This window comes from Rhinichthys klamathensis, unplaced genomic scaffold (genome assembly GCF_029890125.1).
Source record: "Rhinichthys klamathensis goyatoka isolate OS25496 unplaced genomic scaffold, OSU_Roscu_1.1 h1tg000280l_1, whole genome shotgun sequence".
NCBI lineage: Eukaryota > Metazoa > Chordata > Actinopteri > Cypriniformes > Leuciscidae > Rhinichthys > Rhinichthys klamathensis.
In genome coordinates, this window is record NW_026606799.1 from 815,341 (window position 1) to 830,388 (window position 15,048).

The window sequence follows — 15,048 nt, forward strand, 5'->3', positions numbered from 1 at the left end:
ACAAAAACATAAGTACTGGTTTGTCAATACAATTCATAGTCAACAGGATCTTTTTTATGCACCATTAAAATCTTAGCATTAGAACTTAGATATCATTTTAATTTAGACTGATTTCCTAATAAATCATTCATTACGTTTCCTTGCACATGGACCTCTTAAGATCTTTATTCAGATCAGTGTTATTTTAGTATTATATATAGCCTATTATATTATTTGTCATGTAACATTTTGGATTTTCTTTTTTTTTTCTTTTTTTTCAGTTTAGGTTTTTAGCAATTATATTACTAAAACTTTTGTAATTAGTTTTATCTAATATTTCTATTTAGCTTTACATCTATATTTATATATAGGCCTATTTTACTTTTAGTAAATTATTTTATTTCAGGTAGCTGCCAAGGCAACATTTATAATTTTATTTTTCATTTGATTCAGCTTTATTTCAATAAACGAAACTATTTGTATTAGTTTTAGTTTCCTTGACAATAACATCGATAATATATCTGCACAAGTTCAGTATATAGCTCATTAATTAAATAGGCTATTTGACATATTTAAGCATATCTAGAAATGTATATTCAGAAAAACCCTTTATTTTATTATCTGATTGCTTGCATTAATTCTCACGATTTTTACCAGATAAATTCCTGTTATTTCCTGGTTTCCCCTGACAGTGGGAATCTTGTTAATTCCAAAAGAATTCCCCTCCGCGCAGAGCGCTACAGAAGAGGCGCATCTCCTGTAAACACAGCGGCTCTCGCGAGATTTCCTCGCGCCGCGCATCACACGCAGGAGCGTCTATGGAGCAGTGAGAGCGGGCGGGAGACGGACCAACCGAACCTGGCGCGGACTGTAGCAGGAGACACGGGGTGAGAGAGGGTAACCTGCCTGTGTCGTCTTTGCGGTGTGTCTGAGCGCGGTCCCCGGGGTAAGGAACTATCGCAGCCTGTCCATCATACAACCCCTCCTTTCGAGACAACTCTAGTAGTGACCACTTGAGTCTGTGCTCTCTCTGTAGGCGTGCTTCTCCGATTATCCCATCCATCCATCCATGCTCCATTCGAGCATTTAAGGAGGACGCGCACGTACTCAGGGAGGGGAGGGAAGCCCACTGGTCTCCCTACAGACTCCAGCGCCAGGTAAAAAACCCGCTATGACTGTAATACGAATGTTAAATGCCACATTTAACGGAGCGCGTGGCTGCCTGTGACGCAGCGTCGGTTCATTACAGTCTGGGAACATTCAGTTCATAAACTGTTGATGCTGCGGTGTGGAGGCTGTGAAGCAGGGGAATGAGCTCTGCTTTTGGCCTAGCGTGTTTTATGCAAAATTCCCACTTTTATCTACCGAGACAATCACACATTCCATTGGCAAATTAATTTTAGTAACTGAAAAAGACTCGGCATAACAGAATCTCTGTACAAGTCACGATTGACGAGCACTGTTATTCTTTTTAGCCAGCTTATTCATTGCTTTTGAGGTAACAGATTCGCAACTGACAGATCAAGACACTGACAATTGGCCAGAAGGTTGTAGCTGAGGTCGTGGGTATTACACGAACTTCCACGAAGTGGAAATCCAATTTCCCTCATTGGCTTTAATGCTGATGTTTGTAGGCTAGACGTCACGCCCTCTTGTTTACATTACATTGACACCTCCCTCAGACTCCAGCATATCTGTGAAGGACCATTTGAATGTGGGATTGTGCTGCTGATGCTTAACATTACTGATTATTCCAAACACATTTAAGCAAGTCTTGCACTGCGTCATACTGCTAATTTACTCATTAAGATTACCTGTATTTTATTATTGGTTTTGTGGCCGACCTGTCTGTCTCGGTTAGATTTTTGGTTTCAGTCTTTTGTCACAATAGTGTCATTTGGCCTTATTTATCCTATTTAGGTGTACATTAATGCCCCATCATATGTCATTTAGATCTGAAACGTTCATGAACAGATGAAATCTCTGTCGGTTCAAGTTGAGATGAAATTACTGGTTTACAAACACAGCTTGGCGGCAACACTTCCGGATTCTTCAGACACCCTGAAAAGAGCTGTTTTAGATTAGTGCTTCACTCAGATTGAGTTTAAAATGAACAAGAGTGCTGCGTGTGGTGTCGCATATTGCACATCTGCTGGCTGTTTTTATCTTTCACTTTTATATGAAACATTTTTCAGGTTTTAAAAGAGTTGTGTTACACATTTAAGGGTGTGTATTCAACAACCTGTTACATATCCGACATATTCAAATGCTGAATAAAGTGAAAACTGATCATATTTCTTTACTTTAACCACAAGTATCACTTTATAATTTGCTTTATAATTTAATTCCGAACAGGTATTTAGAAAGTTTGCTTGTCTGAAGAACCCAAAAGCATTGCTTGTTGTGCGGCATAACATTTCCATTTATACGTGCGTTGACTGAATCTTTGAATGTCCTGTAAGCTTTATTAATGGAAGAATTATTTTTAAGAAAGTCTTTAAGTAGGCCTAGATTATATAAAACAAGAGCAAAAGACATTATTAAATTGACCTCACATTAAGTGCTCTCCAGCTCTATGGAGAGAACGAGTAAAAGCACTCCTGAATAATGGCTGCAGCAGATTAGCAAAGGTCCTCAGAGTCCTCAGACATCCACATCCGCCAGTATTCATTCACAAATGTCTCGTTTCCTCTTCTTAGGTTTTAGATAGACCACAGCGTCTTCTCAGTTTCTGTTACAGTGTTTGCGGCTGCAGCATTGGTGTGTGTGACTGCAGAGAAATCTTTCATTATTCATGTCTCTCTCGTGGCAACATACAACGCTTTCATTTTGCATACAAAGAATCCTTAACAGCAGTGATATACAGTCCTGTCCACATCAATGTGATAATATTCCTGTGAATGTGGCGGCATGCTGCTAGTTTTAAATACACGTTCAGATTAGGATATTTGCCGTGCTTGATAATTCTTGTGGTCCATCACAATCTTTGCACGTTAAAGTGCTGATGGTGCAAACCAAAGCCACATTACGAATTTGCTCTTTACTTGCAGCCAAAAGAAGATTCAGGAAAAATAATATTAGAAGGGCTTGTAAACAACTTATTTTGAACGACACTTTTGTTGGGGACTTGTGATGGGAGCTCACAGATTTCCTTTGCTTCAGGGTAACATTAGCACCGATTACTGAAATTGAAAGTGTTGGCTGGATTTCACCTTCAGCGGTTCTTCTCTGATTACTTGAAGAGAAAATATCCATCAGTTGCAAACTCTTTCAGGGGACGTTAGAAACTTTGGAGGGTGTCAGTTTGTGTTCCAAGTAGATATCTATCTTTTCACCAGAATAATTTAAAGACGCAGTGCCTGGAGTTTTCTTGCACCTTTTCATAACATCATGAAATGCAGTTTGTCATCTGTAAGCTTTTTTCAAAAACGTTTTAAAAATTTCTGCTCACCAAGGCTGAATTTATTTGATCAAAAATACAGTAAAACAGTAATATTGTGAAATATTAGTACAATTTCAAATAACTTTTCTGTTTTATTATAATTTCTTCTTTTGATGACAAAAAGTAATTTTCAGCAGCCATTACTCCAGTCTTCGGTGTCACATGATCCTTCAGAAATCATTCTAATATGCTGATTTAATGCTCAAGAAACATTTCTTATTATTTCCAATGTTGTAAACAGTTGTGCTGCTTAATATTTTTGTGAAAACTGACATATTTTTTCATGATTCTTTGGTTAAAGTAAAAGTTGAAAGGAACAGCATTTATTTGAAATAAAAGTATATGTGTAACATTTGTCATGTCTTTACTGTCACTTTTGATCAATTTAATGCGTCCTTGCTGAGTGAATGTATTAAATTCTCATATTAAATGTATTAAATTCTATATATATATATATAAATATATTTCACCACAGGAGTCCATCTGTTACCATAAGCAGTCACATTGTTCTTTTTCTAACAATTTAGGATGATTCTACCATGAAAATGTGGGATTATTTTCCTTTTCCATTTGGTTCATTAAACTAATGGGTGTTGTGACAATGCACTCGAGAATAGTTCGATGTAAATAAATGTAGATTCTGCATTGAAGGCTTGTGGCGGATGTTTAGATGTTGCTCCGTGGCACGCTGAGAATGATTGATGCTGCGTGTCTGAGTTTGTCTGGGCTCACCAGGAGAGCCCCTCCTTCCCAGGCCTGCTCAGGAATTAAATGATTATCTCAAGGGTGCTCCCCTCATTTGTATGGAAAAATTGTATTTGGTGTGGCAGCTTCGGGACATCCCCAGATATTGCTGCGGCGATAGGCTTGCAGATGCTTGGCTGCGACAGTGACGCAGTGGAATTGTGTGTCCTGTCACTCAAAGGGAGCAAAAGGAAAAGAGAGTTTGTGCTGCTGCCAGAATAAACGATGTTGAGGATTGGTTTGTAAAGTAGAATATCCCAAGTACAGACCCATTGAAAATGACAATGGTCCTCACGCTTGGTGTCTTTTTCTGTATCTGGACATTTTATAGCCTCTGAGGCAACTTGGTGCAGACTTGTAGATTAAGTTTGTGGATGGTTCTGTATTTCCCACATGTATTTTATTTTTCAGGTTAAAGTGTTAGTTCACCCTAAAATGAAAATGCTGTGATTAATTACCCTCATGTCGTTCCAAACCCGTAAGACTTTAGTTCATCTTCGGAACATGCATGTAGATATTTTTAATAAAACCTGAGCCAGTTCTTTACTCTCCATTGACAGCTACACAACTACCACTTTGACGCTTCAAAGTTCATAAAGAGTTTGTATAACTAATCCATATGAATTGATTGGTTTAGTCCAGATTTTCTAAAGAGACATGATCGTATAATGAACAGATTGACTTTAGCCTTTTATTCACATAAACATTACTCAGTGAACGTCGTGAACAGAAGCTCAACCGAACTTGCTTGACGCTGTGGTGGAAATTTTAAACTATATATTAAACTAACCATGTTAGACTAACATCTAACCTTATTTAACATCTAACATTTGAACATAATGTACTGTTCGAAAACTGTGTGTATAAATAACAAATATGGGAAATGAAACTAGACTAAGTCTAAACTCGTTGTCAACATAACTCATTGGAAATCCAAAAAAACTTCCACACCTGCGACTTCAATGAAAGAGGAGGGGGTTCAAGTTCTGTCAATGGGTCTCCTGCATCTGCAGTTGCCATGCTATCTTTTGAATGGCTGTAGCTAAGTTAGAGGAGGTTGACCATAGACTCGCAGCACTTCAACACGCGTGTTTTTTTTCCGCTTGGGACGCCGACCGGACGTGACATGGGGGCGTGGCAGCATCGACGATTAATTAGAAGTTCAAGATTGTGAACTAATTTCGGTCGATTTCGATTTAAAATCGTTATTTTCAGGTGTCAGGGACACCAGGTTCAACCTGAGTCAGGTGCGTAGGGGAAAAATCTACCACAACGCGCAAGAACAAACCTCTTGTGGAAGCTCAAACGTGCTGTTAAACACGAGAATGAACCTCATTGGGTCTCGCATGTCAAGCGAACATGCTTGAGTTTCCATTTATCATAACTGATGTGTGCACACTGCGTTGATGAATGATTATGTGAATAAAAGCCTAAATTAAATTGTTCAGCGTATTAAGCGATTGTGTCTCTTCAGAAAATTTGGACTAAACCGCTCAAATCATATGTATTAGTTTTAGGATCTTTAAGAACTCTTTTTAAGCGTCAAAAGTGGTTGCGTAGCTGTCAATGGAGGGGAAGAAATTGTTCATATTTTATTACAAATATCTTAATTTGTGTTCTGAAGATGAATGAAAGTCTTACGGGTTTTGGAATGACATGAGGTTGAGTAAATGAGGACATACTTACTCTTTAAATGGGCATCACTGCATTCTATATCAGACCTTTTATATATCTCTTAAAATCTTATATTGATATATTTTGCCAGAAATGATTATGTGAATATATAAATGAATATTGAATAATGAATATTATAACTCCAATGAAGGCTGCATAACATACATTTCCTGTATCAAACAGATACTGTCTACTCCACAATAACAGCAGAACTGGTTCTTGAAGTCTCATTTACCTCAGTGCTTATTGGGAAGGGGTTGGAAGGGATTGCTGATATATGAGTGAGGATGCTCGACTAGGGAGTTTAATAATTTTTAGTGGTGGTTTTTAAATGGAGAAACAATTGTTAAATTATTGAGAGATTTGTGTTGTACTTTAACAACAACACACTCATTATCTCATTTAGTCTCTTAATTAGTTTGATTTACAGCACCACCACTACAATCATCAAGGATGTGCTTGCTTGTGTACATATTCACCACCTTCAAAAGTATATTCTAAGACATTTGCTGTCTCACTTCAGGTTGCCTGCTGTTAGCAGTGTTTCCGTTGTTATGCATAACCCACAGGTTTATTGGTAAGGTATGACTGAGGTGAGATTAAAGTCAGTGACTGGTTCTTTATGGTTTGGTTCTCACTCGAGTGTCTTGTAGGAAAACTAATCAGACAGATGACTGCAAAATAGTTGCAGTGGAAAAAGACTCAAACTGCAGAACGCCATGAACTAAATATTGTGATTGTTATTAAAGTTGTAGTCGTAATGACACTGACTCAGGGCTTCTACAGTAGTATATCATTGCCTAATCTTCTCTGATCTCAAGGTAGGTTTGATGGAAAGGTTTAAACATTAACGTTAAAAAATCTATTTCTCTAAAGAGAAAATGAATGGGATTTTTACTTACGAAGTTGTAATGTTGTGGCATGTGGTGTCTTCCAGGGTTGTGTGACTCACGTACAGGGTTTCACTGATATCTCTTTGGACATTGAATCACGTACTCTCCTTACAATGCTAACAGATAAGCATTTAGCTAGCAGCTAAATGCACACAACCAGAATTATCAGTTGGTACTGTGAATACTCTGGCCTCAATAGGCCAAATATTCCTAAATATTCTATAATTATAATATAAAAATGTAAAATATTCCTTGCCTGGCCCACATTTCTTTTGCTGTAAAGTATTTATATTATAAGTTAGCCCTGCAGGCGCTGTCTTTTGTTGGCCCTGTGACATTAAGGACACTGCGTGGTCTCCATATCTTTAGGGGCTGCAGTGTATCTAGTAGCTGTGATGCCCTCTGTCATTATATCCAAAAGTCTGGGACAAAACATGATTTGTTAATTATATCCAAAGGGAAAATAAGAGCCTTTGTGTCATTTGTCTTTCTGTTAGAGGACACAACACATGCATCCCAATTGTGCATTCAGATTTCTGTTTATCACGCTTCACACTCAGTGGTGACAAACGTGTTCAGTAATTTCTTTCTGTTTTCTTAGTTAGAGGATGGTTGTCATGTGTTTCCCCAGTTTCTGAGTTCAGTTAAAGGCTCATGGTTTTCCTCTTTGACTCACTCTGTCTGAGCTCATCTGTTTAGCTGTTGGAGGTTTACTCTTGTTTGTTCTCCTAAAAGGTTGACTTCCCTTTTCTCTACTCGCACACATTTGAATGCTTGGATTTGACGCGTATGATTGCTTCTGAAAAATCAAAACATTTTGATTAACTAACTAATGTACCTTTAGCATTTTAAATATTTCCTTGTAAGGAAATATAGACAAATATCTCCTCAGAAATCCCATATTTCATGCAGTAGATTTATTTGATTGACTTCTCACTCTGTCAGAGGGACATATTTTGCTTGGTTGTATTTTTTTGTGTTTTTTATGTGTTTGAGACTGTTAGGACATATTAGGACTAATTTGGGGTATTCACATTATAAGTGTAGTTAATTTGTTCCTTCTGTTTTAAACAGAAAATGCATCTATGGATGTGTCCTCATCTTGGATGATTGTAAGTGTTGGCATTCTGCCACATTTATCAGTCGCGTATTTTGAAGTCTTTTTCCTCATTCTAAAAATCATTAAGCTATCACGTTTTTTTCAATCTGATATCAGATCTGATATAAATTTCAGTTGTACCTCATTAGCAACTTCTTAACTCTTTCCCTGCCAGCGTATTTTTTACATTTTCACAAAATTTCATTGCCCCCAGAATATTTTGTTGTATCTGAACATGCAATGCATCAATTATTTTATATTATTTATATATTCTTTAAAAAATTTTTTTTTGCATAATGCATCATACATTCTTTTTTTTTAATCAACACCTGAATGTGGGTAAGTTTCATAACAAAAGCAACATTTTGAACAAAAGGTTGAGAAAATCAATTCTGCTTCTTTTTCTGTACTCTTTCAGAGTTGCATAATAGTACCCTATACCACAGGGGTGGGGAACGTCCGGCCCCCGGGCCGTAACCGGCCCGCAAAACAGTTTGATGCGGCCCGCGAGTCAAATCCTCCAAAAAAAAAAAAAAAGAACTTCAGAACCAAAAATCTCAGCCATTACCTTTCCTGTGACAGAAAACACAAAATAGGCAAAGCGGCAAGCAGGGCGAGGCCAGTACCGCGAGTCACACCTGCGCACCGGTTTCAGTTTCTCACGGATGAGCTTCGGGGGCGCGCGCGCCGCACCGGTTTCAAGTTTCTCACCGCGCCCCGCACCGGTTTCAAGTTTCTCACTGATCAGCTTCGGGGCGCGTAAAAGGATCGGAACGAAGACAGCGGAGGACCAGGCATGGACTTTACTTTATGTGTGTGTGGTCGTCGTCCACGAGGAGCTACTGCTTTTACTTTCGTTTTGTCATTTGCGTATTAATGTATTCAAGTGGTTTAAACGTTTGCCGGTTCCCGGTTTGTGTGCTTTTATCCACCTCTAAATAGCTATAAATTAAGCTTATGTCGTTTTAGTTTCATATTGTTAATTATTAGTTTCATAGGTTGTTAAACCTAAGACGAACTCTTCATATTGCGCTGCATTACTGTCAGTGTTGTTGACTATTACTGACGGTTGAGCTGTTGACGCTCGCGCAGCCTCTCGAGCAGAAATCTACACTAAGCGCACACACACACTCAGTTAACAACATACTGCCTATAAAAAATCTAAATGTGGAGTTTTTATATTTTTAACATATGTTAAGCAACCTCAATTATTTTTCCTGAACACCATCACGATTGAAAATGTGACATTAATTTCCAACAACAGTTCAATAAACAGTTAAAATTAAGTCACTTACATTTTAGATGCAATATTGGCTGTTTTTGTTCTGTTTCAGCAGAGAAAATAGTTACAAACAAAAATCACAGCAGAACCACGGCGCATCTCACAGGAACACTCACTGTTTTCATTACTGAATGATTCAGCGTTTTGAACGAATCGATTGAGTCAAAGATTCAATGACCCATTCATAAACATCTGTCTCAATCTTGAATGAATCAGCCGTTTGAACAAATCGTTTGAATCATGAATGAATCAATGACTCACTCATTAAGACGGTCGCCTGCCGCCACCTACTGGCGGTTTGTGTTATGTTTAAAAGTAGATCATTCTTTCCAACGTTTCTAATTTGTAAATTTAAATCTATTTCATAACATTATTTTATGCAATTGTAATTTTTCAGTGTAAATGATTTAATTTGATCAGCCCTATAGTGTCTTATTATTCGAAATAATTTAATTTATTGATCAAATTTAGGAATTTAAAATGAAAGATGAAGCATACATTTAATAATATTGGGGGAGGGGATGCCCTTTAAAGGTGCAGATATTACAATATGCCGATTTAAATATCAAAGCTGATTGAACACTGATGAGAATATTGTTTCAGAATAAAAGTAAAATTTTTTTTAAAAAATTCGGACGAGAAACTTTTTTGACAAGCGTATGAAAGGCTTAATCTCGAGCCCTGCCTATAGCAATGTCATCAGGATACACATACACCGGCGGTAGGCAGTGGCCCACCTTACCTGGTGACCATGTCGTGGTCCACCAGAATTTATAGTTTACCCACCTCTTTTTTTACCACTAAACCTCTGAATAAAACGTACGAGTCCCAGTCACGCCGAACCTCTCTTCTTCCTTCCAAACACTGAAGACTGAACCTCATTACAATGGCCCTTAAAGAATGTTTAAAAATTGTAAATGGCCCTTGATAGGAAAAAGGTTCCCCATCCCTGCTCTACCATATAACGGTGAAATCACGAAAAAGCCAGAAAATTCCGTCAATGGTGGAGAAAGATTTGTCATGTTAGGTGAAAACAAAAACAATGAAAATAATACCTTTTTTTTTTTTTTTTTTTTTTTTGGTGGGGCCAGTTAAGCCAGAGTTTACTTGGCAGGGCAAGTAAAAATATGCACCACTGGCCCAACCGAGACAGTTAAAGAAGTCCTCAGTGTTGAGCCCTGTATTTGATAAATGAATCCGCACACTTGTCTTTCATAGTGCTTAATTCACTCCTTGGCAGCCACTGCATTTACCATGGGACTTCCTGTTTGCTTATTTATTCTCACAGTCGTCCTCATCAGACTTTGTTGCAAGTGACTGTGTTGCTGGTAAGTGTTAAACAGTTGTGCATGTCGAGAGTGAGAATGAGAGAGAAAAACAGACAGACAGGGAAATCAGAGAGGCAACAGGGGGCTTGTACGTCTGCTTTTACAATGACTGTCTGTCAGATTGTGTAAGAAGAGGGGAGTTAGGAGGAAGAGAAGAGTGAAAAATCCACACGCTTCTTTTTTTATGTTTCTTCCAGGCTGAGTCACTATCGAGGAGTGGGAAGATCTAGAGAGACAGAGGGAGACGGCATCACGGAGAGCACAAGAGAGAAAAGCAACGGAAGGAGGGGAAAACCGCTACACAACGCCTTTGAGAGCGAAGCGAGAGAGAGAGGCAGCCAACGAGAACGACGTAAAGAGAGAGACAGAGCGCAGCAGTGAGGGAGGGAGAGAGACGCTGAGGCTGGGAGAGCTGACCCCCCTCCCTTCTCCTCTCCTCTCCTGTCCTCTCCTCTCCTCCTTCCCCCCCCTCCTCACTCCTTCAGGAGCTGGTGTGTAGGAGCGGCGAGTACAGTGTGACTGAGGCAACATGAGCGATGTCACCATCGTTAAGGAAGGCTGGGTCCAGAAGAGAGGTAAGTAGCTTGTCTCTGCCTGCGTCTTGGTCAACTAGCCGGGTCGAGAAAGACCTTGCGTACGCGTGTGCCTCCATGGACGGCTCCCTCCGTCATGGGCGGGCCACGGCGTGGCTTTAGTCTGTGTCTGTGGAAGCCGGCGTGTGGGTGTGCCTCTTTGCGCGCGTGTTCGAGAGCTGTGTTTAGTGCTAGTGTGGCGCTTCAGAGAACGTGCATGCGTGTTTGAGTGTGTCTGCCGGAGGAGCAACTGCATTCAGACTGGTATCCATCATTTCTCACTGCACTGCTCTGACGTGTCGGGCTGCTACGTTTGACGGGTTTTCTACAAATGCTTGCACTCATTCTGATGCATAATGCTCTGTTTTGATTAGATTATGGTTTGATGATTTTATTTGATCATTATGTCTGGAAAACAAGTTATCTTTTAGCCTTTTTTGGTTAGTATGGACTGCAAGGGCTGTTGTGTACAATTAAGCGCACTCAAAGTTATTATAAGTCAAAGTTATTTGACATCCATATGGGAAGCCGCTCTAGGTGTCATCATGGGACGTAGTGACTAGGGTACTTCATTCAGGTTGTCTTGCTTTTCCTTTCTGTATCATTGTTGCTTGTTGAGGCATTCAAGTGCCTCTATGCTTGTACCTTCCCTATATGTGTATCCATAAGTGTGCATACTTAGTAAAGAGGCGTTCATGCTGACAGAAATGTGCAGCGACCAAAAGTCACTCGTTTTCAATGAAAGTTGGTGATTTGGCGACACAAGTGATTGTGAAAATGTAACTTTATGCAAATGAGCAGTGATTAGCAATGTGAGTGTAGTTTGTTTACATGCACTTTAAAAGTTTTATTTCAGTCAGACTAAAGTGATAATTTTACATATTACAATGTCATGTAAATGCTTTACAACTATAAAGTCTAAGCATTCAAGTGGAAAGAAGTTGCATATGGGCAGGTGAGATTGTCTGATTTTTCCCCCCCAATACTGTAGATAAGCGATGTGCATGATATGATAATGATAACGATATGATGTCCATACGTATGGGATATATCGTCATACCGGTATACCATTACAACCCTACTTCAAATATTTGATTACTAATTTATTACTTCATGATAGCAGGCTATATATTAGACAAACAGGTGAACACCGTAGCTTGACTACACAAAATCGCTCTTGATTATAACTAAATAAATGCAAAGTTCATGGGATCCAACACCTGATACAGCAGTCAAGTAGGACGTAGGAGAGCCTACTAGTACAACAATTTAACCAATGTCATTGTTAAATGCCCTTAACTCTGGATGTTTATGCTACAGTGGACCTGAATTCCCGCACCCCTGATTGGATGAGCGGCCATTGGTCTGACATGCTTGAGCTTATTAGGATGTGTTCATGTATGGGCGGACTCAGTTACTTTAGTCACCAGTTTAGTGAATAGGTTATTATTAGGGCTGTGAATAGAGTAACATTTTTGATCGCAATTAATCGCACCCTTTTGACCGATTAATCGCACACTCATTGTGAAATTAAGCATACACATCTGGTTTAACATGTTCATTTTGTTGTCATTTGCTATATCCAGCTAAGTAAGCCATCAGATTGAAAGACTATTCTCACAAAACTGTATTTTCTGCAAGCTTTTTTCAAGGTAAATTTAGCTGTCTTTCCAAAAAAGGACACTTGGAGACTCCAAAAGAACACCAAATAACCCAATGTTATAAGTAGTCCATATAATTGATAAATATATGCACCCATGAAAAAACCAACAAACAATAAATAAAAAAACATTACAGAACAAAACTTTTCAGAATTCACAATGTATACTAGTATGTGTACAATGCAACAATGCAAGAGCTTGTTTACATTTTAGACAAGTCAAGTTGCAACAGGACCACATGGAGATGTCAAAAAACCCCTTAACCAACTGCCTTGACCCGACTGCATATACCTCTTACAGTGCACGTATCCATTCAGAATGACTAAACACAGCAACATACACATGACAAATCAAAACATTATCCTGAATGTGTGTGGAAACAATGTGAATGTACTGAAATGTGTCTGTGCATAAATACAATGTACGATCCGTGCATTGAGAGCGCACATACATGGTCTGTTTGCGAATCAATTATAACAGACTCACACATGCTTACTCTATGACTCCTGTACGTCACATCATCTTTACCTTATTGCAATCTTCATCCATCAAAACTTCACTAGCGAGGCGCTGATTTGCTTAATCCAGCCGAGAAACGTATCTTGCCTATCATCTGGCCATACAGCGCTGAGATGTTGTGACGTTCCGTTCAGTCTGTATTTCTCACAGCGCGATGCGTGAGGGCTCACGCTCTTCAGAAGCAATCACAGAATATGACAGCTCGTGTTTTAAAAGATAAACACACAGTGGAATGAATAATTCACTGAAAACGCAACATGAGTCTCTATTCTCTCTGCCATCCATCTCTGATGTGATCAGGCTGGTTGGTTTTCTTTACATTAACGCTGTTTTGGACTGATTGTTTGATTGAATTTGCATACTGGATCATTGGACTGAAACTTTTCTGGAGTGTAGCGGCTTTGTAGAAGCTCTCGACTTCTAAAGTGATCTAACTCAGTCATTTATTTTTGTTAAATTATTTTAACAAAATCCTCAACTATAAATAATTATATATAAATTATATATATATTTATAAAACTTGCCCCCAAACCAACAGCAAAACATTGATCTGTTTTGTTGAGGATATTATTGAGGACATTTGTAAGATAAAAAGTATTTAAAGTGCTCAATAATTTTGTATTAATGTTGCACTGGTTGATATGACTACAGCTGGTGTGGATTCAGCATCATGAGGTTTCTGAGATGTAACTGAGATAGAAATGTCTTAAGTACCCATGAGGCTCCATGTAAGTGTTAATCTCATTTTAAATATCTATTTTAAAAATACTACAAATAATATTAAAAATTACTATTAATTTAAATAGTGTTTTTAAAAAAGGAAAACTTCAGTGCTCATTTAGTATTATTTATATACTGTTATAGCTTTTATTTTTATATTTTCAGTTTTCATTTTAATTTTAGTAATATTGTAATGTGCAGTAATTTTTATTAGTTTTTATTTAAATATAATATTTACCTTTAATTTATATGTGATTTTAGTACATCACCTTTTATCAACTAACCATTTTATTTCAGTTAGTTATCAAGGCAACATTTTCTAATTTTCATTTAAAGGGACAATGATATGAACAATAACAATTTCCTTCATCTTTAAACATGTAAGAGGACTTTGTACCATTGAAACATCCTGCAAGTTTCATAGCTTAAAACGCCCTAATTATAAACAAAGCTTCTATTTAAGTTTAAAAAATGTCTCGTTTTCATATTGTGGGATCTGTGATGTCACACGGGCAAATATATTTGGCGAAAAATGAAACATCATTCCATAGGCCCCGCCCACTGGCATTCAGTCACTTAACGTCTGACATTTGCACTGTTTGTGAGTGACACGTCGTGTCACTTCAAAAGCAAATAGAACCTATTATAATCACTGACGCTGTCTACACTGGATGCAGATGCGCATTCAGTTTCTGACATACTCCACGCAAAACAAGCGGATTATATCGGAGCATTTTGTTTTGTAAACAAGGCACAGTATAATGTAGAGTTTGCAAAGACACTTTTGTTGAAAGATGAAGCAGACAACTGTTTTGAATGAACCAGCCAGCTGCATCACAAACATGTAAGTAAATGATTTCATAATGCTTTTTCTGTAAATGATGGGTTTAAATGGATAATGGTTTCAAAACACTAATCCACGTGCAATGGCGATTGTTGATACTGTTATGACGTTAGCCAATCATAACAGTGGCCGTTCACTGACAAGCCTAAAAGGAGCTGTCCATTTAAAAATGGATTTTTCTAGACAGGGTATAAATATATAGGTATACAATATATTTCTACACACACACACACACACACACACACACACACACACACACACACACACACACACACACACACACACACACAC

General features: G+C 38.2%; 1 long non-coding RNA gene across 1 annotated transcript; it reads left to right on the forward strand.

Moving 5' to 3' along the window:
• The first annotated feature begins 756 nt into the window (after positions 1-756).
• On the forward strand, positions 757-11,796 carry LOC130102888 (uncharacterized). Its single transcript, XR_008809299.1, has 3 exons — positions 757-925; positions 1,016-1,136; positions 10,639-11,796. It is a non-coding gene; the product is annotated as an uncharacterized LOC130102888 (long non-coding RNA).
• Positions 11,797-15,048: the final 3,252 nt, after the last annotated feature.